Source organism: Oryctolagus cuniculus, chromosome 19 (assembly GCF_051225735.1).
Source record: "Oryctolagus cuniculus isolate XC-2025 breed Fujian yellow rabbit chromosome 19, ASM5122573v1, whole genome shotgun sequence".
NCBI classification, from domain to species: Eukaryota; Metazoa; Chordata; class Mammalia; order Lagomorpha; family Leporidae; genus Oryctolagus; species Oryctolagus cuniculus.
In genome coordinates, this window is record NC_142885.1 from 29,764,242 (window position 1) to 29,790,850 (window position 26,609).

Here is a 26,609-nt window from a genome sequence, read left to right on the forward strand (position 1 = left end):
GGCCCTGGAAGGCAAGGAGGAGAAACAGGGTCCAGCCCTGGAGGGCAGCAAGCAGAGCGTGCCCAGGCCCTGCAGGGTGAGGAGGGGGCAGCGTCTGGCCCTGGGGGGCCTTGAGGGGAGTGGGGCCCAGCCCTGGAGAGCAGTGTGGGGGGCAGGGCCCAGGTCCTGAAGGGTGAGGAGGGGAGCAGAGTCTGACCTTGGATGCGAGCTTGGGAGCATGGCCCAGCCCTGGAGGGAGAGAAATGGAGTGGGGCCCATATCCTGGAGGGTGAGGGGGGTGGGGCCCAGGCCCTGGAGGGTGAGGAGGGGTGTGCGACCTAGGCCTGGAGGGCGAGCGTTGGAGTGGAGCCCAGGCCCTGGAGGCCTAGGAGTGGATCAGGGTCTGGCCCTCTAGGGTTTTGATGGCAGTGGGGCCCTTCCCTGGAGGTATGCGATGGGAAGGGGCCCGTCCCTGGCAGGATGCGATGGGAGGGGCCCAGGCCCTGGAGGGCGAGGAGGGAGTGAGGCGCAGACCCTGGAGGGTGAGAAGGAGATCGGCATCCAGCTCTGGAGGGCTTTGAGAAGAGCAGGGCCCGGCCCTGGAGGGCAAAAAGGGGAGCAGGGCTAGGCCCAGGAGGACGAGGAGTGGAGCAGGGTCTGGCCCTATAGGGCACTGAGGGTAGTGGGGCCTGGCCCTGAAGGGCTGGGATGGGAGGGGTGCCCATGCCCTGGAAGGGGAGGAGGGGAGTGTGGCCCAGGCTCCCAGATGAGGTCCAGGATGCCTGGGTCCTGGTGAGCCCGCTGTGTCACAACCCCGTCCCGGTGAGCAGGGGCAGAAGCAGACGTGGTGGTGGGTGAGCCCATGAACGGGGACTGCAGATGCCACCCTGGGAAGAGTCGGGAGCAGGTGCAGGGCTGCACCCCTGGTTCCCTGGGGAGGGGGGGGATGGCCGGTTTCCTGAGAGCGACCCCAGCAGGTACCACGTGGAACCCTGATGCCACACGGAGTGTCCTGTGTGTGTGTGATCGCAGGGGGTTGGTTTCATTTTTTAGCTTCATTTTTATTTATTGGAGAGTGAAAGAGATAGCTCCATTCACTGGCTCACTCCCAAACACCCACAACAGCTGGGAGCCGGGAGCTCCACCTGGTCTGGGGTGGGAGGCAGGGACATGAGGACTTGAGCCCCCACCTCGGGCCCTGCTGTGACTCAGCAAACATCGCCTTCCACCCCGCTCTGAGCTGGCTGCCCGGGAGGTGCGTGTGGATCTGCCTTCGGTCGGTCATCTGCCCAGGCCTTAAGGAAGGCCCCACGGTCACTGTCCAGTCTTCTCTTAGGGCTAGTCAGGTTCTCCAGAGGTTTTCTACCCCTGCCTGGGGTCTGGCCCCCGGGAGCTCAGTGCAGAGGGTGGCAGTGAGCTCCGCGGCCGTGGTGAGCTGTCCCCTGCACTGCGCTCTTAGGACACCACAGGCCCGAGCTCACAACTGCCCTTGCACTGTGCTCCTCCATGGCCCCCAGCTCACCACCTCCCCTGCACTGTGCTCCTCCATGGCCCACAGCTTACCATGGCCCCCAGCACTGTGCTCTCGGGACACACTGTCCCTTGTGCTGTGCTCTCACGACAGCACGGACCCCGAGCCCCGAGCTCACCACAGCCCCATGCACTCATCTGTTACGCCCTCTCCTGCTGCCTGCAGGAAGTCTTCTGGCACTGGAGAGACTCCTGGTCTGTTTCCTTTTTCTTTTAAAATTTATCGTGGGCTGGCGCCACGATTCACTATGCTAATCCTCCGCCTGCAGCTGCAGCACCCTGGTTTCTAGTCCCAGTTGGGGCGCCAGATGCAACAGCTACAGAATATAGGACACAGACTACAGAGCACAGAACACAGGGTAGAGGACATGAACACACCTGCAGCACACAGGCTACAGGACACAGGCTACACAAGATATAACACAAGCTACAGCATTCAGGGCATAGGCCAGAGGATACAGGACACAGGATACAAGACACAGAACACAGAACCCAGGACACAGGCTAAAACACAGCTACGGGACATAGGTTACACGCTATAGGCCACAGGATATAGAACACAGGATACAAGACATAGGACAATGGACAAAGCATGCAGGACAGAGGCTACTGGACACAGGACACAGGATACTCAATGCATACATAGGCCACAGGCTACAAGACAGAGGACGCAGTCTACATGATACAGGCTGCAGGACACAGGAAACAAGACACAGGACACAGGCTATAGGACAGAGGACACACAACACAGGACACAGGACAAAGACTGTAAAGCATAGTCCTCATGCTGCAGGAGACTGGCTACAGGACACAGGATACACAACATAAACACAGGGCAAGATTAAAGGACACTGGTTAAAGGATACAGACTACAGGACACAGGACACAGGCTACATGACAGAGGATGCATGACACAGGATACAGGACACAGGATACATGTCACACATAAAAGGAAAGGGGAAACAAGACACAGGCCACCAGCTATAGTACAGAGGCCACAGGACACAGTATAATGGCTGCAGGGCAAAAGCAACAGGCTACAAGAACCAGGACAAAGTTCAGAACATAGGACACATGCTATAGGATATAGACCACAGGACAGAGGCCACAGACTATAGGACACAGGCTGCACTACATAGGACAAATGCCACAGGCCACAGGACCTAGGCCCCAGAGCTCAGAGAACAGGCTACAGGACACAGGGCACACACTATAGGACACTGTCCACAGGCTACAAGAAACCAGCTTCAGGACACAGAACACAGACTACAGCAAAGGGGAATCCAGCCCTAGGACAAAGATTAAAGGCCACAGGCTCAGGACACAGGACACAGGCTAGGGGACACAGGACACCAGCTAGAGGACAGAGGCCACAGGATTCAGGATGCGTACATAGGCCACAAGGTACAAGACACAGGTCACAGGCTACACAACATAGGACACAGGTCACAGGACAGAGGATCCAGGAACGAGGCTGTGGGACACAGGACAGAGCTACAGAACAAAGGATACAGGCTGCAGGCTATACGACACAGGACATAGGCTACACTACACAGGCTGAACGAAAAAGGGAACAAGACAGTGGACACTGGCTATAGGATAGAGTGTCCTGTAACCTGTGTCCTGTAGCCACTGTCCTTTGGTCTGTAGACTGTGTCCTAGATTGTGGAGCCTGTGTCCTGTCTCCTGGAGCCTGTGTCCTGTGCCCTGTAGCTTGTCGCCTATGTCCTGTGTCCTGCAACCTGTGTCCCGTAGCCTGTGTTCTCTAGGCTGTGTCATGGGTTCCATATTCTGTGTCCTATATCATGTGTCCTGTGTCATCTGGGCTATGTCCTGTGTCCTGTGGCCTCTGTGCTGTAGCCTCTGTCCTGTGACTTATGTCACAGACTACCAGACACAAACAATACACAGGCTACAGGACCCAGAACACAGGGCATAAGACACAGGCTACAGGACCCAAGACACCGGACATAGGCCACAGGACACAGGCTACAGCACAGAGGCCACATGCTACAGGACACAGAACATAGCCCAGATGACACAGGACAAGAATATAGGACACAGAATAAAGAATATAGCACACAGGCTATAAGACACAGGTTACAGGCTACAGGATATAGTACATAGGCTACAGGACACAGGTTATAGGCTACAGGAAATAGGACAAAGGCTAAACAACATAGGAAACAGGACACAAGGACAGGCTACAGCACTCAGGATACAGGACACAAGACACAGGCTAAAGTCCGAGGACACTGGCTACAGGGCACAGCAAAGAGGCCACAGTGTACAGCACTCCGTCCACAGGACAAAGGCCACAGCTGCAGGATATAGGACACAGACTACTGAACACAGAACACAGGGTAGAGGACATGAACACAGGCTACAGCACACAGGCTACAGGACACAAGCTACACAAGATAGAACACAAGCTACAGCATTCAGGGCATAGGCCAGAGGATATATGACACAGGATACTGGACACAGAACATGGAACCCAGGACACAGGCTAGAACACAGGCTACGGGACATAGGTTACACACCATAGGACACAGGATATAGAACACAAGATACAAGACATAGGACACAGGACACAGGACACAGGATACTCAATGCATACATAGGCCACAGGCTACAAGACAGAGGATGCAGGTTACATGACACAGGCTGAAGGACACAGGAAAAATGATACAGGACACAGGCTAGAGGACAGAGGCCACAGGTACAGGACGAAGGCTGATGGCATAGGCCACAAGCTACAGGAGACTGAATACAGGACACAGGATACACAACAGAGGACACAGATTAAAGGACACTGGTTAAAGGATACAGAATACAGGACACAGGCTACAGGACACAGGATGCATGACACAGGATACATGACACAGGACACAACACAGGCTACACGATACAGACTGAAGGAAAAGGGGAACAGGACACAGGCCACCGGCTATAGGACAGAGGCCACAGGACAAAGGCTGCAGGGTAAAGGACACAGGCTACATGACATAGGACACAGGCCGCAGACCACAGGACTTAGGCCCCAAAGCTCAGAGAACAGGCTACAGGACACAGGACACACACTACAAGACATTGTCCACAGGCTACAAGAAACCAGCTTCAGGACACAGAACACAGACTACAGCAAAGGGGAATCCAGCCCTAGGACAAAGACTAAAGGCCACAGGCTCAGGACACAGGACACAGGCTAGGGGACACAGGACACCAGCTAGAGGACAGAGCACACAAGACTCAGGATGTGTACATAGGCCACAGGGTACAAGACACAGGACACAGGCTACACAACATAGGACTCGGGACACAGGACAGAGCTACAGAACAAAGGATACAGGCTGCAGGATACACGACACAGAACACAGGCTACATGACACAGGCTGAACGAAAGAGGGAAGAAGACAGCGGACACTGGCTATAGGATAGAGTGTCATGTAGCCTGTGTCCTGTAGCCACTGTCCTGTGGTCTGTAGACTGTGTCCTAGATTGTGGAGCCTGTGTCCTGTCCCCTGTAGCCTTTGTCCTGTGTCCTGCAACCTGTGTCCCGTAGCCTGTTATCTTTAGGCTGTGTCCTGGGTTCCATATTTTGTGTCCAATAGCCTGTGTCCTGTGTCGTCTGGGCTATGTCCTGAGTCCTGTAGCCCTTGTCCTGTGTCCTTCAGCCTGCGTCCTTGTCCTGTGTCCTGTAGCCTGTGGCCTCTGTCTTGTAACATGTGTCCTGTGACTTATGTCATAGACTACCAGGCACAATACACAGGCTACAGGACCCAGAACACAGGCCATAAGACACAGGCTACAGGACTCGAGACACAGTACATAGGCCACAGGACACAGACTACAGCACAGAGGCCACAGGCTACAGGACACAGGACATAGCCCAGATGATACAGGACACAGGACATAGGACACAGAATACCAAACACAGGACACAGGCTACGGGGCACAGGTTACAGGCTACAGGATATAGTCCACAGGCCACAGGAGACAGGACAAAGGCTAAACAACATATGACACAAGCTACAGGACACAGGACAAGGGTAAAGGACACAGGCTACATGCTATATGAACAGGTTAAAGGACGAGGACACTGGCTACAGGACACAGGAAGTCGACACAGCATACAGCACACCGTCCACAGGACAAAGGCCACAGCTGCTGGACATAGGACACAGACTACAGGACGCAGGATACAGGACATAGGACACGGGCTACAGGACACAGTGTATAGGACAAAGGACAAAGGCCACTTTTGCTCACATCCTCACTGTTCAGACCTTACCGAGCCATGAGCAATGTTTCAAAATCAAAGCAGAGATTGTCCAAGGTCCAGAGACCTTTCTGGAACTAACCCTGTTATAGAATAAAAAGTTCAGTTCCCCGCAATATTATCTCTTTTCCTCTGCTTTATTTTTCTCAACAAGAAAGTGTCAGCTGATCCAGGGGTTTGGGGCCAGAGACTCTCAGCACCATGTGTGCTGCCACCCTCTCCGCGAGTGTCCCTCATTGTCCAGTCTCCTTCCCTTGGGTATCGGGTTGTTCCTCTGTTGTCAGGTCAAAAGAGCAGTTTCAGTTCTCAGCCACAAAATTCTCTGGAAGTATCTTCAGCGACCGTTCATCCTCATCCAAGGGCTGAGTCAGGAGGCAGGCAGTGGTGTCTACGGAGGGGCCTGGTTCGCAGCACCACGTGGGTCCTCCAAGTGGTGCCTCCCATTCTCCTGGCTTTCATCCTGACTGCCCACTTTGGAGTTGCCGCACTTACATGGCCATACTGTGGCCTTCCTGTGGCTCCTTCCTGGGCAGGCTGGGAGTGGGTGGAAAGGGGCATCTCTAAGGCCCTCCTCTTCCTGCTTCCTAGCAGCCTGTAAAATGGATGCATCCTGATGCTTCCAGTACAACCACAAGATTCTCCCCTGGACCTGGGCGGAACAGCTGCTCCCAGCAGGCAGTCGTGTTCTTCGAGGTGTTGCTTTCCAGGTGGCTTCTGGCCAAATCAGCGGGTGGGGCCTAGACAGGACCCATGAGTGAGAACTTGGGGGCCTGGGTGTAGCCTTGATTATACATTAACTAATATGACATTTAGCTTCTGCTTGAGCCTGACTCTCATTCCTGCACACGAGGGACTACACGAAGAGCTGAGTATAAAAGAAAGAAAAATGACACCTTCTAGACCTTACCGTCTAGCTGGAGAATGGGTCATTACAAGACACAAGGTACAGGCTGGCGCCGTGGCACACTTGGTTAATCCTCCGCCTGTGGGACTGGCATCCCATATGGACGCCGGGTTCTTGTTCTGGTTGCTCGGCTTCCAGTCCAGCTCTCTGCTCTGGCCCAGGAAGGTAGTGCGAATGCTTGGGCTGCTGCACCCGCATGGGAGACCAGGAAGAAGCACCTGGCTCCTGTTTTTTTACCCATAATACTGGCTGTGGCAGCCATTTTGGAGAGTGAACCAGCAGATGGAAGATATCTCCCTCCCTCTCTCTCTCATTCTTATTCTCGCTCTCACTCTCTCATTCTCTGTCTCCCTGCCTTTCAAATAAAATGAAAATAAATTTAAAATTTTTTTAAATATGTAAAAGCATTCCAAGGGCTCTTGAGGCAACAGTCATTCTTCATTCTTGAGTGTTGGTTATGCGTCAGATCAGAGGACAAAAAACTCATTTACCTGTACACATGTGTGTACTTCTTGGTATGTATACTGTTTTTCAACAACATTGTTTTTTAATAAATGTGAAACTGTACATATTATATTGTGTCTTTTATCTTTATTTATTTATTTTTGAAAGGCAGAGTTAGAGAGAGATAGAGAGAAAGGTCTCCCTTCCACTGGTTCACTCCCCAAATGGCCGCTATGGCTGGCGCACTGCGCTGATCTGAGGCCAGGAGCCAGGTGCTTCCTCCTGGTCTCCCATGAGGGTGCAGGGCCCAAGGACCTGGGCCATCTTTCACTGCCTTCCTGGGCCACAGCAGAGAGCTGGACTGGAAGAGGGGCAACCGGGACAGAATCCGGCACCCCAACCAGGACTAGAACCTGGAGTGCCGGCACCACAGGAGGAGGATTAGCCACATGAGCCAAGTGAGCCATGGCACCAGCCTTCAACAATGTTCTTTGGGGGGGAGGATCTGAGGGCAAGGTCAGCCAGAAAAGTACCCTTGCTTAGTGGTCATAGCTCAAGTTTTTGCATCTATGTCATTTTATAAAATATGCCCCCCACCACTACCACAGAAAATGTCCAAGGCTCCCGCCCTAAATGCAACATAATTTGGCACAGATCACCACAGAACTCACGCGTTCGGCCTGTGACACTGCCGATGGCGGAGCAGGATCCCTGGGGTGAGGAGTCCCAGAGAAGGAATGTTCTTCCAGATTCTATCTGGAAAGCCTGGCTCTGCTCAGCACACTGTGGCTAACTGGAATCAAGCAAAGCAACCGTGGGATGCTAATTAGCAAACTGACAGAAAATCAAGTGGGCAGGAGGGAAGAGACAGGACAAAGAGCACTCCTTTTTCTCCTGCCCTCTTAGTTCCTCAGCCTGCCTTCTAGGGAAGCATGGAAGACAGCACTGGAGAGCAGGTAACAGAAGGGCGATGGCTGTGAGAAGCCTCACCGGGCCGCAGGTGGAGCAGCAGGGAAGTCGCCCACACTCCAGGTCCTGCACTGACCACACTGCAGAGGAGGACAAGACATTCCCGCTCTGACTCCGGAATGCTACAGACATTCCTCACTGGCTCCAACAGCCCTGGTTTGAGAACTACTTCCGGGAGGATACCAAGTAGGGGAGAAAATGCAGGACCAGGGCTTACAACTGCTGAGAGCACAGGGCCCCCACCCTGGGGCACCTGTGAGGCTGACAGCTTGCCTCAGTGCTGGGCCTCTCAGCATCTTTGTGATTAAATGTGTATGATTCCCCCTCAAGCTGCGTAATTAAACCTAAACTTTAAGTTGCAAAAGCACCAAAGGCACTAAGAACTCTAATTGGGGGATTTTGATCCTTAGATTCTTAGAAATTTCAATACCTTCAGTAACTCTAGGGCTCTTTGCCAGGTGCAAGGAGCTCAGCAATAGCTCCTAAAAAAGCAGACTCACTGCCCACATCACCACCCCAACTCGGAGGCTCACTGGGGAGTGGGAAATGGCACCTATTTCTTCTTTAATAAGATGTGCTTTTGGTCTGCATGGTTATTTGTGGCTGGTGCTATAACTACTGGTCATCCCCCTCTGTAGGCAATCCTGTGGAGAATCAAGCGGAAGGCTTGTAATCTGAGCTGGCTGTCCTCGGCAGGACCTCCGGGCAGCAGTGCCCACGGAGGGTTTGGCAGCCCTCCTGGCAGTCATCCTTGACCATGGCAGTTAGCACAGGGCCAGACCCATCTTGGGCACTCAATACATATTAGATTAATTGACTTCTGCAATAGAATTAAAATAGAAATGCACTTTGTCTCCTTTTTTATTATTAATTTGCATCATAATTACTTGAAACCATTTAGGGGTGAGGTTAGTTCAGGTTCCCCTGCTCCAGAGAAGAGGTAAGTATTTTCCTATAAATTGCTAAAACAGCTTTACCGTCAAAAACTAAGAGACCTCAACAGAAAAGAAAATGGCTTCAATCATCTGTTCTGGCACCAGAATCACAAGGACAAGACTCTCCTCAGGTGCGTCTGATAGCCCTATACAGCAGGTGTGATCATTCACTCACCAGTGTAGGTATCTTCCAAGCAGCTGACTGCCTAGCACTAACAAGGTGCTTCAGTCTCCAAATGCACCTCTGCTGAGGCTGCCTGGAGCTAGCAGGGGGCCGTGCAACATGTGATGTGAATATTTTTTTAAATTAAGCACTCCTGGGCATAGGACTCTGAAATCATCGGCTACTACATTAAAATAGCCGCAGACTTGATTTCTGAGGAAGACTATGGCCCAGTCCACAGAGCTGCTGTATAGGACTGGTCAGCAAAATACCTTGGACAAATACCCATGAAGAAAGATGGGTTTATGCAGATCACTGTTTTTGGAGGTTCAACTCCAAGGTTGGTCGCGGCACCTGTTGTGCATCTGTGAGGGTGGCAGATGGCTGGGTGGAGCACACACAGAAGAAGGACCCCCTGGCCAGCCAGGAAGGGGACACAACAGCTGGGCCTGACTCAGGCATCCACAATCACAAGAGAGCTATCTTTTCTGGGCAACACCCACCAAAGACCTGGGGATCTCCCAGTAGGCACTCTTGGGCCGTGGGACTGCGTGAGGCTTCCACCCTCACAGTCCCATCAGTGCAGGACTCTGGGGTTTAAAGCCCCGCATGAGTTCAGGACTAACATCATGTTTCAACTGTGAGGATGAGAAGCAAGACTGAGGAAGAGCAGACCACCTGTATGCAGTGCCTCTAGTTAAGCATCCCACACCAGCTCGCTGGAGGACTGCCGGGAACCAAGCACCTGTGACAGGCAGTTGCCGCCCTCTGTCAGCACCCCCACCCCCAGCCACTTCTTTCTGATGCCTAAGAACATAACTCTGCGAGGTGCTGCCTGACTCCTGCCAAAAGCTCACTTAGGAGAAATCACATTCACCAGGCAAAGCTGATGTGTCAGCAGTCCATCCGTCATTCTGGACATTCTCAGTGGTGGTGCCGGAGCAAGCCAGACAGCAGCCAGCCAGGCACACCGCTGGTCATCAGTGAGCACACTGGGGCATCACACCCTGCTTGTGCACAGCCGACTGCTGGGATTGGAGGAGACCTCTGCAGTGATGTTGTGCAGGAAGCCATCCCCTGCACCCCAAGGTCGTCTCACTGAGACCCCATGAGCCTTGTCACCACGAAGACGTGTCTCCCCAGTGGGACTGGAGCTGTCTGCTCATGAGACAGAGGACCTCAGCATCCAGCAGGCTGACTTCTTGTTGGCCACAGCCAGGTCATGCTTTGCCCCTTCCAGCCCTCACATGGTACCTTAAGATTTCCAGGTACTAACAGAACTTGTCCTTTTATTTTCCCATCGCGCCCTTGCTTTCCCATCACTCTGGCAGGACTATTTTTAATGTATATTTATGTGTGCTGCTGCAAACACTAAGGAAATAAGGCAGAATAGTACCCGCACAATAACCACTTGAACCATTTCTAGGCGAGCCAAGCATGCTAGACTAAGAGTCTAAGGCCGAGTGTCTTCATTGATCCAAATGCATCCAACAGCACCCACCCCCTTCCCTTCCCGCCCCTAATAAGTCAGTCCTGATGCCACCAGACAGGACAGAGCCAGGTGGGTGCCTGCACCGGCCCAGCACGGGTGACGAGGCTCAGGCAGAGCAGGAAGGGCCCATGGGCTGGGTCCAGCAGCACCCCAGCAGAGGCAGGCAGAGCTACACAGGGAGACACATAGGACAACAACAGGTGACAGACAAGAAAACAGAGAAGTAGCTGTTCATGAGCGTGGAGGGCAGGGTCCTCACGACCAGAGAAGGGGCTGTAGATGTGAGACACCTGGAACACAGCCTGCTAGGCTGGGCTGCAACTGACTGCAGGGCTGGAGCAGGGGAAGTGTTAGATAAGATGAACCCTACGCATGTGACAAAGGACACAGCAGACTTCTTGAAGGGGGCCCCCACTGCCCAAATCAGGAATGATGTAAGCATCACAATAACAATAGGATGGAGTTTATCATATAATAATACATTACAGGACACCATAAGTATACATATAGCAAAGTAGGCAGATGGATAGATGGGTGGATGGACAGACAGTGGGTAGATAGAAAGATGGATAGAAAGATGGTCAGATAGATTGGTAATCGACAGATATATAGACAGATGGGCAAACAGAAAGATGGGTGGATGGATAGATTAGATAAAGACAAACGGGGAGAGAAAGACAAGAAGATGGATAAATGGATGGATGGACAGATGAGAGCGTGAGAGTGACAGGGACAGAGAGAGAGGATAGACAATCAGATGAGAGACACGTGGACCAACATAACCACTCCTCATTTCCTAGTTCTAGCTCTAAGTAACATGAATTTTCAAGAGTAAATAAAGTCACATTTCATTTCATAGGGAACAATGGATTTAATTCAGCTAACATAACTTAATACTTGTATGTATAGGCAAAAGCATTAACTGGCAGGAAACGGTAAAGTCACTTTAATCAGTGCAAGAGCTCCCTGGAGCTTCCAGGAGAACACAGACCTGCAGAGACCTCTGCTGCTTACACTGCACTTCCCCAGCGTCTCACTCAGTCCTCACAGGAGCTCAGCACCAGCGGCCTCACTTTGGGAGGAGATGAAGGCAAGGAAAAGCTAAATGGTTCTTTAAAACCACACGATTAATTACAGAAAACAGAGTTTGGATACAAGTCTACTGGGCAGAATCCTATGGTTTTTCCAATTTTACATTAAGGGAAGTTATTAATGTTTGGCCTTAAGAAGTTACATCAATAACTGTTAGCTACAGTTCCTCCTTCCTGAAGCCCAGGGAAGTGCTTACGCATCAGAGGCCTGTGACGGAGAGGGATTCAGAGGAGGAAGCCCACACGGCCTGTTCCAGAAGCATGACCTGGGGCATATCTCTGGAGAAGAAAGATCTTACTTGGACAAGGAGAAGAAAAACATTCGAGGCTGAAGAATTACAGAGCAAGGACATCACGTTTGTCCTAATTCCTTATCTTTCCAAGCAGGGAAAACTTAGGAGAACAGCACAAAAGCAAAAGCTGGCAAGCACATTAAAGTAAGCGAATGTGTATCTGTGCATGAAAATTAGTCTTGGATAAAAAAACAGGCCCCCAGACCCAGCCCTCCTAGGCAGAACATGTCACGAGTTCAGGAAGAGGCAACACAGCTCATAAAACAGCACACCCCCATTCTGTGGCGGAGCTTCCTGTCCAAGGCCTCCCTCTCAGAGGAGGGAAGGGCAGCTCCCACCAGTGTGCTGTCTTGCCCCACAGCATGGCAGTCTGGACATGAAAACTGGCCTCTGTGCCTGGGGCAGCATGGCAGGCTGAGTGGGTTACAACGCACGACATGGGGCCTGGACTGAGGGCTGACTCCTAACGTCCACTCCCCCACTCCGCCCCATTGGCCAACAGTCCTGAGGCTTCACCTCTGTCATATAGTTCAGGGGTGTGGACCTGGGACAGTGGAAAGCATAGGGACACTTGTAAAGGCCCCTGAGAGGATGGACCCTACCTTTCCTTCTCTCTTGTCCTGAACACGGAGTGATGAGAATGCGAGGCAGGGAGCTGCTGCTGTCACTCTGATACAACACCAGGCCTATGTGACCCATGCACTGTTGGGAAGTGTGGGTATAAAAATGTCTCCAAGAAGGAAACTTGGCCAGTGTTGTAGCTCAGTGGGTTAAGCAGCAGCCTTCAAGGCCTGCATCCTATTTGGGCGCTGGTTCAAGTCCCGACTGCTTCACCTCTGATCCAGCTCCCTGCTGGGAGCACCTGGGAAACCAGTGGAAGATGGCCCAGGTATTTGGGCAGCTGTCACCCATGTGAGAGACCTGAATGCAGTTCCCGGCTCCTGGCTTCAGCTTGGCCCAGCCTGTTGTGGCCATTTGCGTAATGAACCAGCAGATGGAAGACCTCTCTTTCTCTAAGTCTGCCTTTCAAACAAATAAATCTTTTAGAAAGAAAAACAAAGGGCTGGTGCTGTGGCATAGTGAGCTAAGCTCTGCCTACAGGGCCAGCATCCAACATAGGCGTCAGTTCAAGTCCTGGCTGCCCCTCTTTCGATCCAGGTCTCTGTTAATGGCCTGGGAAGGCAGTGGAAGAGGCCCAAATGTGTGTGCCCCAGCATCTGCGTGGGAGACCCTGAGGAGGCTCCCAGCTTCAGATGAGCCTAGCTCTGGCCACTGCAGCCATGTGGAGAATGAACCAGTGAATGGAATACCTTTCTCTCTGTCAGTAACTCTAGCTCTCAAATAAACAAATTCAAAAACCTTTAAAAAAAAAGGAAAAAAGACAACGGAGATTCATTTCGTGTTTCCTATGGGCCAGGAACTATGCTGGTGTTGCTGTACGTAGGAGCCATGGTGAAATAAAACCAAACAGCCCATGAAGGGGCATTTCTAAGCCTGTGGGAAACCTGAGAACAAAGCTCAGAGAGGCTATGTCCTTGTCCAAGGCCCCAGGTTAGTGGAGAACAAACCCAAGGCCTCAAATCTCAGTTCCAGGGCTGCCTGGATGGCTCAGCCTCCCTCCCCTCCAGTGTCTCTGGGAGATCAAGTCCCTTCTTGGTGGCCATGCACTGTGAGGAACAACCCTTTCCAGCTTCACTGATGAGAGGCCTGCTTGCTCAGAGATCCGCACACGGCCCAGAACGTTCCATGAACTGCAGAGTGCCTTATTATACAAGGTTTTCTAAATTTAAAAATGATCCAAGCCACGATGCAGATAAAAATTATTAAGAAAGGCTTTTCTAGTCTTTTATTTTAAAAAAATGAATCGTGCCCTTTATCCCAAATCAAACACATTCCACTAGAAGCCTTAGTTAGAGCGAAGCCCACAAGGAAGCCCTCCCTTCCCAGCAGGCAGGGGGCACAGCAGAGCAGCTGCGGCCTCCTCAGGCTCACCCATGCCTCACTGCTGCACATCCCTCCCGAGACAGAGCCCTTGGCAGCCAGAGCAAGCCCTCAGGCTGCAGCCCAGGCTGTGGGCACTGCCCTGGCCACCTCCAGCTGAGCAGCTGCCTCAAGAGTGCCCTTCAGACACCTGCCAGGAATATGTGTGCCAGGTGGCCCTGCCCACCCAGCTCTGGGGGGGGGTCACACAGCTCTGGCTATACCACACCTGCCTTCAATGAGCTGTGAGGAGAGAGACACTGAGCAGCCCCATGCCACGCACTCCTGCTGCACAAGATGCTCTTGGAAACCTAATGCCCTGGGGCTGTTCTCAATGTGGGGGGCAGGGCAGGGACCAGCAGCCCAACCCTGTGGGGACTGGTTCCACAGACACCTGGGGTCACAGCACCCCCATCAGCGGCAAAGCCACGTCTCAAGCTTCTTTTCAGTCTTCAGATGGGTCAGGGACACGGAAATCACTTGAGGTCAGTTCATCCATTTCTACAGGTGCCTACTCTGTAGGAGTCACAGGCCTCCACTGTCTCAAGTCTAGACCCAGCAGGATAGATGGTCACCTGTCCAGGAAGGCAATTCCTGGACCACACATGGTGGCAAATGTCATGATGGAGGTGACCAATGTACCATGGAAACCAGAGGACTGGCTTTGCACCCAGAAGGCAACTGAGCTTGCTGTGAGTCTACAGAAACAGTGTGGGGGAAGGGAGGTAGGCATTTGGCCTAGTGGTCAAGACACTAACCCTAACCCCCACCTAAGATATCTGGTTCCCACATTTGAGTGCCTAGGTTCAATACCGAGCTGACTCTGGCTTCCTGCTAACGCAGACCCCAGGAAGCAGTGGTGATAGCTCAGGTGATGGGGTTCCTGACACCCCTGTTGGAGACCTGTACTGAGTTCCTGGCTCTGTGCTTCAGGACTGAGCTAGACCATTGCGGTCATTTGGAAAGTGAACTAGAGGACAGAATCCATATCTATCTACCTATCTATCTATCTGTCTATCTCTGTCTATTTCTATGCCCCTCAAATTAATTATAGAAAGAAAAATCTCAGCCAGCACCATGGCTCACTTGGCTAATCCTCCACCTGCAGCACCGGCATCCCAAATGGGCACTGGTTTCTAGACCAGGTTGCTCCTCTTCCAGTCCAGCTCTCTGCTTTGGTCCAGGAAGGCAGTGGAGGATGGTCCAAGTGCTTGGGCCCCTGCACCTGCATGGGAGACCAGGAAGGAGCACCTGGCTCCTGGCTTCAGATCAGTGCAACACTGGCTGTGGTGGCCATTTGGGGGGGGGATGAACCAACACAAGGAAGACCTTTCTCTCTTTCTCTCTCTCTCACTGTCTGTAACTCTACCTAATTAAAAAAGGGAAAGAAAGAAAAAATCTCTCTAAAATAAATGAATAAAGGAATGGGTTAACACCAAAGTCAGGGAGAGGACAATGAATGCCAGGAATAGGCAGAGCACGTGCAAAGGCACTGAGGCCGGAAAGCTCCTGGTGTGTTCCAGAAGTTTCTCCCATTCCTGTGCTGCTGGGCCATGTGGCCCGAGAAAAAGGAGCTGACTGGAACCTTGTAAGTAGGAGAGTGACAAGGTCAGACTAGTCTCAGTCACAGCACAGGCAGACCTGTCTGGATGTGGCTTTGCCATTGAACAGGCAAGTGCCTGGGGCTACTGTGGGACAGCACAGGTCCGGGCTCTTGTGTCCACATATCCCAGGTTGGTGGTCATCCAGGAAAACATGGAAGTTCTTCTCAATATCTCTACACATGGGGTAGGAGAAGCCCCGCCCACCTTACCTGACAATGGGGAGCTTGGAGAAGGGCACAGGGTCAGGGTGAGGCCATCTGGGAGAGTGATGAGCTCCATGGTCCCAGGACACTTGGAGGTGTAGTTCTCCAGGCTCTGAGTCACATCCTTCTTCTCTGAAGAGAACACAAACACAAGATAAAGGCTCATTAAACAGAACGGGCAGCTGCGGTATTTCCTGAGCACTCCGAGGCTGGTACGGACCATGGAGGCGAGGGCTGTGCAGGGCGTCCCTCAGTGGATCCAGACATTCAGCAGCAGCTGCTCCACGTGAGGGCCTAAGGATGGAGGCAACATCAAGGCACTCTCCTCGATGAGGTTTCCATTGGCCCAGGAAACGTGTCTGCACCAAGTTCCAAGGCAGCCAGCAGGCAGGACGGGGGGAGGAGTGTGCCTACAACCAAACATTACTTTCCCAGCTGTCACAAAGAGGCCAGGCTGGACACTGGACTCGTCCCCAAGGAGTCTACAGTTTGTTCTGTAGACAGACTTAAACATCTTAAACATGTACAGATGTTTAAGCAAGTAATAATTATAAATCAGCATTTCTGAGTGAATGCAGAGATTTCTAAGATAAAGAGCACTGTCCTGCACCTCACCCCATCCCTCTCATTAGCAGGGAGGGAGGGAGGGAGGGAGGGAGGGAAGTGGCACCACTATGCCCGTGAGCCTGCTGTCTGGGGCAGGCTGCACATGGATATTCAGACTCCCGTCACCCACTGCCAGAAGCAACTGACCGGCTACTGACTCAGGACAGGAGCATTATCGGCCCCCTTTTCCAAATGAAGAAAATGGAGACCAAGTGCAATTAAATGCATGTGCGGCAGTCTCCCTAGAGGATTAAGGAAGGAGCTGAGGGTGAGTGGGGCTGAGGAGGGCAAGGCCTCTGGCCTCAAAGGTCAAAGTCACCGTGGAAGGGAAAGGCACAGATCCTGAGGACCAGAGCAGTAGAGGTGTCTGCATGGGGAGGGGCCTGGGGCAGTGCAGTCAGACCCACATCTGAAGAAATGGCTTGGTCCTTCCTCATTCCTCACGCAATTCTTTAAGGGACATCACTCAATCCTGCTGAGACCTGTTTTGCTGCAGTGAGGAGCTAAGGAATCACTAATGATAAAATGAGATAATACGCCAAACAACAGTGATCCATAGAAACCAGCACTGAATAAATTTAACCAATGACAACTATAATCACCATCAGCATCCTGCTACACCAAAGGAAATGTCAGAAAATGGACAGAGAGGGGCCGATGCTGTGTGCAGCGCTTATAACCCAGAATTTGTCCACGGGGGAGGATGGTTTCCCCATCAAGTGTTTGGTGATCCTGAAACACAGGACACTGATAGGAGGGCCAACACATGGTGCAGATGATGCTTTATTTACTGAGCATGGAGCTGGAGTCCATCAATTCCAGTGAGGATGCTGAGCTGTGTGCGCACTGGCACCATGATGAGCAGACGGGTGCTGGTGATGATCTGACTGGCTGCCACCTCTTTGCTGCTCAAGTGGTACAACACTTGGCCAGCAAGAGTCTCTCTGGGGTGGTCCTTGTGCCCATTTCTCATTGACAGCCTCCATTCCTCTGGCTCATCCCCAGCCCCAGACATAGAACTGAATCCCTTCTCCATGGAGCCCTGAGATCTTTCCGTGGGAAGCAGCATTTCAAGAATGGAATCTGGAGACCAGGGCATCTCACTATCTCCCTTGACCTACACACAGATCAACTCAGAAAATGGTGGATGTGGTCACAGCATACATGATTTTTACTGTGATCTTTTTTTTAAAGGTTGAGAAGTAAAGATACAGCTTTTGGGACACAAACTCCTTAAAGGGAAGACAACTTTGCCATTACCCATACTTGAATTTTCTGAGCACTCATGCAGGCCAAGTACCATGCTGTGTTCTTCAGACTACAAAATCTGGAAGGAGGGGCCGGCATTGTGGCATAGTGGGTAAACCCATCACTAGCAATGCCAGTATCCCATTTGGGTACCGGTTTGAGTCCCAGCTGCTCCATTTCCAATTCAGCTCCCTGCTAATGTGCCTGAGAATGCAGCAGAGGCTAGCCCAAGTTTGTGGGCCTCTGTAGCAACATGGAAGACCCAGATGGAGCTCCAGGCTGCAGCCTGGCCTAGCACTGGTCATTAAAGGTATTTGGGGAGTAAACCAGTGGATAGAAGATCTCTCTCTGTCTCTCCCTCTTTCTCTGTTATTCTGCCTTTCAAATAAATAAAAACAAATCTTTTTTTTAAAAAAAAAAAAAACCTTGAAGGCAAGAGATCTTGATATATTTACAGAACTTCAATACTTTTTATTCAAAATAGGTACATGATACTTTCCCTCTAAATTTCTATAAAAGAAGGGGTGAAGAGGGGGTCCAGTGCTGTGGCACAGAAGGTGAAGCCTCCACGGCAGTGCAGGCATCTCATATGGGTGCTGGTTCAAGTCCTGGCTGCTCCACTTCTGATCCAGCTCCCTGCTAATAGCCTGGGAGCACACTGGAAGGCGGCCCAAGTGCTTGGCCCCTGCATCCACATGGGGAACTGGATGAAGCTCCTGACTCCTGGCTTCAGCCTGCTCTACCCCTGGCCACTGCAACCATTTGGGGAGTTTACCAGCGGATGGAAGATCTCTCTGTCTCCACCTCTCTCTTGGGAATTTTGTCTTTCAAATAAATCAATCTTTTAAAAAAATCTTCAATTATTATTGAAACAAAAAGGGGGGGAGAGGCATTATTATCCCCTTTGAAACATGATAGACTAACTCAAGGATAATCTGGAATATTTCATTATGCATTGGTTATAAATGCAACCAAAATCTAATTTTTTTAAAAGACTTATGTTCAGCACCCATTTGGAATGCCGATGCCAGAGGCATCGGCTTAACCCATTGCACCACAGTGCCAATCCCTAAACATTAACTTTTAACTATGATATTAACATTGTGGTAATATAAGAGCATGCCCATTTTTTAGAGGCATACTAAAGTATGAAGATGTGAAATGACATAATGTGGCCAGGATTTTCTTTTAAATAACTCAAACAAAAAAAAGCAACAGATGAAGTAAATGTGCAAAAAATCTTGGTAACTATTAAATTTTGGTGGCTAATATTTGGAGATTCACATTACTATGCTTTGTGCTGTTTTTTGAAAGATTTTTTTCAGCTGAGGAGGCTTTACAAAGTTCATGAAGGGGCCAGCATTGTGGCATCATGGGTGAAGCTTGTGCCTGTGACACCAACATCCCATATGGCTGCTGGTTCAGATCCCAGCTGTTCCACTTCTGATCCAGCCCCCTGCTAATGGGAAAGCAACAGAAGCTGGCCAAGTGCTTGGGTCCCTGAATCTCCATGGGAGACCTGGAAGAAGCTCCTGGCTCCTGACTTCAGTCTGGCCCAGCCCTGGCCATTGCAGCCATTTGGGGAGTGTACCGGCAGATGGGACTCTATCTCTCTCTGTCTGTAAATTCACCTTTCAAATACATAAAATAAATCTTAAAAAAGTTCATGAAAAACGTGGACATGGGACATCTTCCACTGCTTTCCCAGGCCATAGCAGAGAGCTGGATTACAAGAGGAAAAGCCGAGTCTCGAACTGGCGCCCATATGGGATGCCGGTGTTCCAGGCCAGGGTGTTATCCCGCTGCGCCACAGCTCCCATCCCTCTTTAATCTCCATCCACTCTTCCCATTCTTACTTTATGCAAAAATCTATTTTCAATTATTTTATACTCATAATATAAAGCCTACACTAAGTAAAGAATTCAACAGTTTGAAAGAATTAAAAAAAAAATCCGTTCCTGAAGAGACAAGACATGGTTTGTTTAAAATCATTATTATATCTGCAAGAGTTGTTTAAAATCATTATATGTCAGAGTGTCAATATAACTTATAAGGATCACCTTTTAGGTACTCTGTTACCACAGATCAGGGAGAATATACTGTATTTGTCTGTTTGGAAAGCCTTATTTCACAAAATGTAAGATTTTACAATTGCATCCAGTCTTTTTTTTTTTATATAGGAAAAGTTTTCTTACCTGCAGCATATGGGAGATCAACACTGGCCCTCTATCCAAGCATGGAGCCAAGACAGCTGTCACGCATTCTTGACACTGCCTGGCAACTTCCGGTGCCGCTATGCTTACTGGGAGGAAGAGGCGGGTCCTAGATGGATGGCGCTTGTGCAGTCAGTCTGGTGGATACGGAGCCGGCGGTGGCGGCCTGTTGTTGGCTGCTAGAGTTGTTGGCTTCCAGCGGCGTTTTCAGCAGCGGTACTGGCCTGGAGAGTGCGGGAGCGAAGGTGAGTTTTTCTTAAACAACAGTGAGAGGCCTGGGACCTCGGGAGGTGGGAGGGTTGTGGCCCCTCGGAGCAATGTAGACACTCAGGTCCACAGGCTGAGCGGCCGTGGGGGCGGGTGGCGGCTCGGCTGTGGGAAGCGGAGAAGCGGGTGGCTGGGCTCGCGCTGGAGGACAGGACTGCGGGTTACAAGGTAGGTTTATTTGTAACCTGTGACTTAGTTATTTAGTCAGTTCTAGCAGTGTTTCTGGTGGGTGTTTCAGTTTTCATTGATTTTTATGAGTCTTTTTAGGATGGCTGTGTCTTCTGGAATTAATCTTAGTAGGTTATGTGTATTTGTTATCCAGGGATTTCTCCATTTCCTCCTAGTTTTCCAGTTTATTAATATACAGTACTGAATAGCAATTTCTTTGAATCCTTGAGTTTCAGTGATGTTGTTTGTAATGTCTGCTTTTTTGTCTGTAATTTTATTTACTGGCTTTTTTATCTTTTTTGTTAGTCTGGTTAGAAAATTATCTACTTTTTAACATTTTATATCAGGTATGTAAATATTATGTATTTCTTATATATAGATTCAAAACATACTGATACTTCTTCCCATGCTAGCATCTCTCAAGCCTACACACCAGCCTTCTTCTTCCACCTTCTCTTGTTCCCACTCTTAATTCTTCGAATTATCTGTTTTCAGTTAACTATATATTCATATGATTAAGTAACAGTGTTCAACACGGAGTATGAAGAACAAAACACTGTTCTTGAAAGTGAGACTAGAACTATAAGAAACAATTTTATCTCAGAATGTCATTTTCTCTCCTACACATTACATTTAGGTACTTTATTAGTTATCACAAATCAGGGAAAAAATACGTTATTTGTCCTTTTGGGACTGGCTTATTACACTGAATATACTGGGTTCAAGTTACATCCATTTTGTTGCTAAAGACAGCATTTCTGTGTTTCCCAATGGGTGGTAATCCATAGTGTATATATGCCATAATTTCCTTATCCAGTCATCAGTTCATGGACATCTGGTTTAATTCCACAACCCAGCTATTGTGCACTGAGCTGTAGTGATCGTGAAGGTACAGATAACCCTTTCAGATCTGCTGATATCATTTCCTAGGGGTAAATCAATGGGAGAGGGATTGCTGAAAAATTTCATAGTAAACGGTAGATTTATTTTCAGCTTTCAGAGGTATCTCCATACTATCTTCTGAAATGGCTTTACCAGTCTACATTCCCACCAAAAGTGAGTGGATCAGGGTGATATATTTCCCCACTTCCTCAGCAGCATTTATCGTTGTTGATTTCTGTATGAGAGCCATTGTGACTGTGGTGCGGTGAAACCTCATTGCCATTTTGATTTGCATTTCCTTGATGGCTCAATATCCTGAGCATTTTTTCATGTGTCTGTTGGCCATATGGATTTCCTTTCTTGAAACGTGCCTGTTCAAGTTCTATGCCCATTTCTTAACTGGATTTTTTGTTTTGTTGTTGAGCTCTTAGTATATTCTGGATATTAATCTTTTATCAGTTTTATAGTTTGCAGACAATTATCTCCCATTCATTCTGTTGTCTCCTCACTTTGCTGAGTGTTTCTTTTGCAGCGCAGAAGCTTCTCAGTTTGATGGAATCACGTTTCTCTGTTTCTGTTTCTGCTGCTATTGCTTATGCTTCTGCTGTCTTTTCCCAGAAATCTTTGCCTATGCCAGTGTCTTTCAGGTTTCCCCAGTGTTCTCGAGTAATTTGATGAGATTGGGTTTTAGATTTTGTTCCTTGAACTATTTTCAGTTGGTTTTTCTATAAGGTGTAAGGCATGGGTCTTCTTTCATAGTTCTGCATATGGAGGTCCAGTTTATTCAGGAACGTTTTTGAAGAAACTGTCCTTTGCACCTGGCATTAATCTTTAGCGCCTTCTTCTAAGATAAATTGATTGTACATGTGTGGATTGATTTCTGGAGTTCCTTTTCTGTTCCATTGTTCTATATGTCAATTTTTTTTTACTAAACCAGTTGTTTTGATTGTAACTGCCCTGTTCTGTGTTTTGCAGTCTGTTTTTGAGATGCTTCGAGTTTTGTTTATGTTGTATAAGATTGCTTTCACTATTCAGATGTTCCGTGTTTTCATAAGAATTTTAGCATTGTTTTCTCTCCATCTGGGCAAAATGTTATTTGACCTTAGATTGGGATCCCATTGTGTCTGTAAATTACTTATAGTAGAATGGAAATTTTCATTATGTCGATTGTGCCAATGAATGACCATGAAAGATTTTATGAGTATTGTGTGTCTTCTTCCATTTCTTTAATGTTTATTAATTTTCATTGTAGACATTTTCATGGACATGAAACTGGATGCAGTTGAAGTTCATCTGCTGGGTCATCTTCCATTTCTAGAGACTGCTCAACTTCCTGCTAAACACAGCTGGGGCTTCTTCCTGGAGAGGAGCAACTGGTGAGCAGATGCGACCACCTCATGTACGCGGCAGCCTTGGGGCCCAAGGGATAGAGTAGGGAAGGGACACCATGTTCCCTGTGGTTGGGCGGGTCATGTGGACAGTGAAGTTGACTTTCATCCCGTGACAGGGAGGATCAAATGGAGTAGCCCCAGAGGTTGGGGTAAAAGAAATGTGGGGGCCAACGGGGTAGAGGAGAGTTAGGTGCAATGAAGATGAGGGCACTTGGATGTTGGGGAATGAGTTCCCCCTAGTTTTGCAGTGAATCAGGTGTCAAAGAATGTGGTAAGAGGAGGAATATTGGGGCATCCAGGCAATGAGAGGGAGACCTGGGAGGAGAAGTGTGTGCTGTTGCCTCAGAGTACAAAACACCAAAAGTCTGTTTTTGAGGGATATGGAAATAAAAGTTTGGGTTTTAGAATTCATGGTGAAGGATGACAAGATTGCAAGGAATCTCTGCTGGGGGGGGCTGATAAGGGTAAATGCCACAGAAGAACTTGGGACATGCAAGGCACTTGGGAGTTGGGAGCTGAAATGAGGTAATTTCTTTATGTCATCATCTTTTGATAGATAGGGGAAATGGAAGGATTATATAGAGGAAGTCAGGTGACTTTCAGCAGAATTGTAACATGAAGGAGGGTTAGGTCAACTTATAAGAACTAGTGGAGTATCAGAGTGTTAGACCCGGGAGAGGGTCTGGGGAGCAACCTTAGGAAAAGTGAGGGAAGGGAAATGGGTGGACTGGTAGAGGAAACTTTCAGAAGGGATGGGGAATGGATGCTGAGTTAATCAGGGAATTCAGATAGCATCTGCAGAACACTGCGAGATGGAGAAGATGTTATCTGAAAGAAAACTGGGTTGATAAGGGGCTTGGAAACATGGAGACCCTTTCTTAGGCTGGGAATGATTTTTGTGGCTTGTAGTCTACTTGTAGACGTCAGAATTCGGAAGAGGACTCTCTTGATAAACGTGTGCTTCTTGGCTTTTGAATGTGTCTGTTATTCGCTCACATTCGTTCTTGTTATTTATCTAATACTGAATGCTTCTTGAACATCCTTGAGAAAGTTTGTGGAAAGAGGGTGATTGTCGTGATGGGTGTTTTTCATATCCTTCTAGGCAGCTCTGCGTGAAAGCTGCTGCTTTCATGATGTTTTTGTTCTTATTATTTTGGGGTGCTAGGGATGGCTTGAGTCCTAAAGGATTTAAACAGAAAGAATACGGTATGAGCTCTTGGAATAGCTTCCCAATTTGTTGGAATTCAAACTTCGTGATACTTCCTATTCTACAACTGCTTTTTTTTTGCCAACTCAGATATTTCCAGTTGCTTTTAGAGTCCCTAAACTGTGTCTCTGTGTCAGACTGTGACATTTATTAGGAAGGCGCATTCTTCCTTAAGTGTTACTTAAATGATGTGTCATTCTTTACAATGCAGTGTTATTTGGTATTTTTGAGTAATATATGTTCAGAATTATATAGCTTACTCTTTTTTTAATGATTTATTTTATTTATTTGAAAGACAGAATTACAGAGAGAGGTAGAGACAGAGAGAGGTCTTGCATCTGCTGGTTCACTCCACAGATGGCTGCAACGGCCGGAGCTGGGCCAATCTGAAGCCAGGAGCCGGGAGCTTCTTCCAGATCTCCCACATGCATGCAGGGGCCCAAGGAGTTGGGCCATCTTCTACTGCTTTCCCAGGCCATAGCAGAGAGCTGGATTGGAAGAGGAGCAGCTGGGACTAGAAGCAGTGCACATATGGAATGCCAGTGCGTTAGCCATGACTTTAACCTGCTGCGCCGGCCTCTGTAGCTTACTCTTACTTTTAGATTATTTCTATAGAAACATTTTCATACTTATATTTTCATAAAGTCCTAGAATTTTCCACATACACAATGTTACTAATGTGCAGGTTGTGTCTTTCGTTTTCTCTGTAGTGTGAGTATTTTTTTTTCTATAAGTTTCCATTAAACATTGATATTGTGTCCAGTGGATGCGTGTATATGTTTAGGGTCAAAAAATTCTTCAATATAATTTATAAACTAATTTAAAAATAAACCACATTCCCTTTTCTCTGCTTTCCTTCTAACACTGTCTCTCCCAGAGTCCCCTTCCATCCCTCCCTCCTTTCTTGCCTCATTTCCTTCTTTTTCCTTCCTTCCAGTTTCAGATAATATATTTTAAATTTATATTACAGTAATAAGGCTAATAAGAAGTTTAAGAAGTAAGAACAGGTGTGCCGGTGCTGTGGTATCCCACAGGGGAGTCAGTTCAAGTCCTGTCTACTCCATCTCTCATCCAGCTCCATGCCAATGTGTGTCCTGTTGCCAGTGAGGAGTGTGCCTGTGCCTGGCGCTTTGACCCAGAAGTGCACCTGCAGGCGCCACCACTTCTGCCCTTGATGCACTGGTGGGAGTCAACGCCATGTCTGCTCCTTCCCAGAGCCTTGAGGAGCCGCCTTCAATGCTTTTGGCTGAACCTGAGGAGACCCAGGGCCCCCCCAGGCTCAGGCCGGGATCAGGTGAGGCTACGGCCTGAGGCGGCCGCATCAGTTTCCTTGGGCTTCTGGAAACTTCCAGACGCGGTCCTCTGCTTCAACCCCTACCTGAAGACTACACTTCGGGACTCAGTTCCTGTTCCTGAGGAACAGAAATGCTCTTTGGGGAGTTTGGCGCGGTGGCCTTCCTGTGATGGGGTAGTCGTGGCCTGGGGTGCAGAGCACGGGGAGGGGTGTGTGTAGGGTGTAGCTGGGATAGAAGGTGGAGGAGAGGAGAGGGTCAAAGGGGAAGCAGGAGGAGAGAGGAAGTGGGGAGAATGAAAGTGGAGAGGCGAGGGAGGGAGGGGGAGAAACACATGTGGGGGAGAGGAAAGGAGGGGGAGAGTGACAGGAGTCCCAGGGCTTGTGTGTGGGAGGGGGATTGGGAGAAGAAGAACTTTCCCCAGGGCTCTGGGTCCATTTGGGGGGTTTTCTGTGCCTGGCCAGAAGTAGCCTTGGCTAGCTGCGTCTGTCGAAGAGGCCTTGACTGACAGCCTCTCTGCTCCGGGTTGTTCGGCAGCATAAGGGATGTGTGCAGGAACACGGGGACACGGGGCGCTCGAATTAATTGGCACGTAATCCGGTGAATTTTCACAGACTGCACACACAGAGGAGAAAGCAGAAGCTTAGAGAAATGCCAAGAATCCCTCAGTGCCCTGTTCCAGCCTGCCCCAAGATTCTGACACCTCACAGTAAGTACTAGATATTTTATTCTATTTAAAGAATGGTTTGCAAAGCAGAGTTCTAGATGAGGCGGGGCGGGAGAGATCTTCAGGGTATGGGTTCACACTGCAGGTGGCTACAATGGCTGGTGGTGGGCCATGCCGAAGCTAAAGCCATGTACTTTATCTAGTACTCCAGTGTGGGTTCAGGAACCGACGTCCTCGGGAAACTTGAGTTTGTGTAACACACTACCTGTATATGTAAAGTGCTTACCCCTTTCATCACCATTTATTTGCTAAATACCGATATCACGTATAAGACTGTGAGCTTGTCCAGGGCAGGACTTTGTCTCTGCTTTCATTCCTGTAGTCCCTGGTACACAGTTGGAATTCAGCTTATGCAGAATTAACAATGCACTCACTGTTGGATCTTGGGACAGGAACTGTTGGTTATAGAAAGGTCTGTTTACAGGAATAAAGGTAGGAGGGACAAGAAGGGATGTTTAAGAGAATCAGCATTAATGAAGCACTTTCAGTGGTCAGGCTTCTTAATGTACCATTGTCTCATTTCTAAATAACAACACAAGGAGGGGAAGCAAGAGTTTTATTTAATTATACAACATTGTCCTGTCTAATCCTCTTCAAAACTCTGTGAGAAAGGCACCACTGATACCCTTTTAAATGTGAGTTAAAGGAAGTGGGAACCAGCCCTAGGCCATATATAGATATCAGTGAAGTTCCAGTTTAAATCCTGCTGTGCTTGCCCCTCCTGGGCTGCAGGGTGTGG

The 26,609-nt window shown here is 49.2% G+C and overlaps 2 long non-coding RNA genes across 2 annotated transcripts; one reads left to right on the plus strand and one right to left on the minus strand.

Annotated features, from left to right (window-relative positions):
* Positions 1-6,389: 6,389 nt before the first annotated feature.
* On the minus strand, positions 6,390-20,038 carry LOC149120448 (uncharacterized). The gene is made up of 3 exons (XR_016226356.1): positions 19,919-20,038; positions 15,876-16,001; positions 6,390-6,528 (listed from the first exon to the last, which is right to left on the minus strand). It is a non-coding gene; the product is annotated as an uncharacterized LOC149120448 (long non-coding RNA).
* Positions 20,039-20,059: 21 nt separating this feature from the next.
* LOC127489221 (uncharacterized) lies at positions 20,060-25,855 on the plus strand. Its single transcript, XR_016226357.1, has 4 exons — positions 20,060-20,181; positions 22,506-22,629; positions 24,927-25,145; positions 25,758-25,855. It is a non-coding gene; the product is annotated as an uncharacterized LOC127489221 (long non-coding RNA).
* Positions 25,856-26,609: the final 754 nt, after the last annotated feature.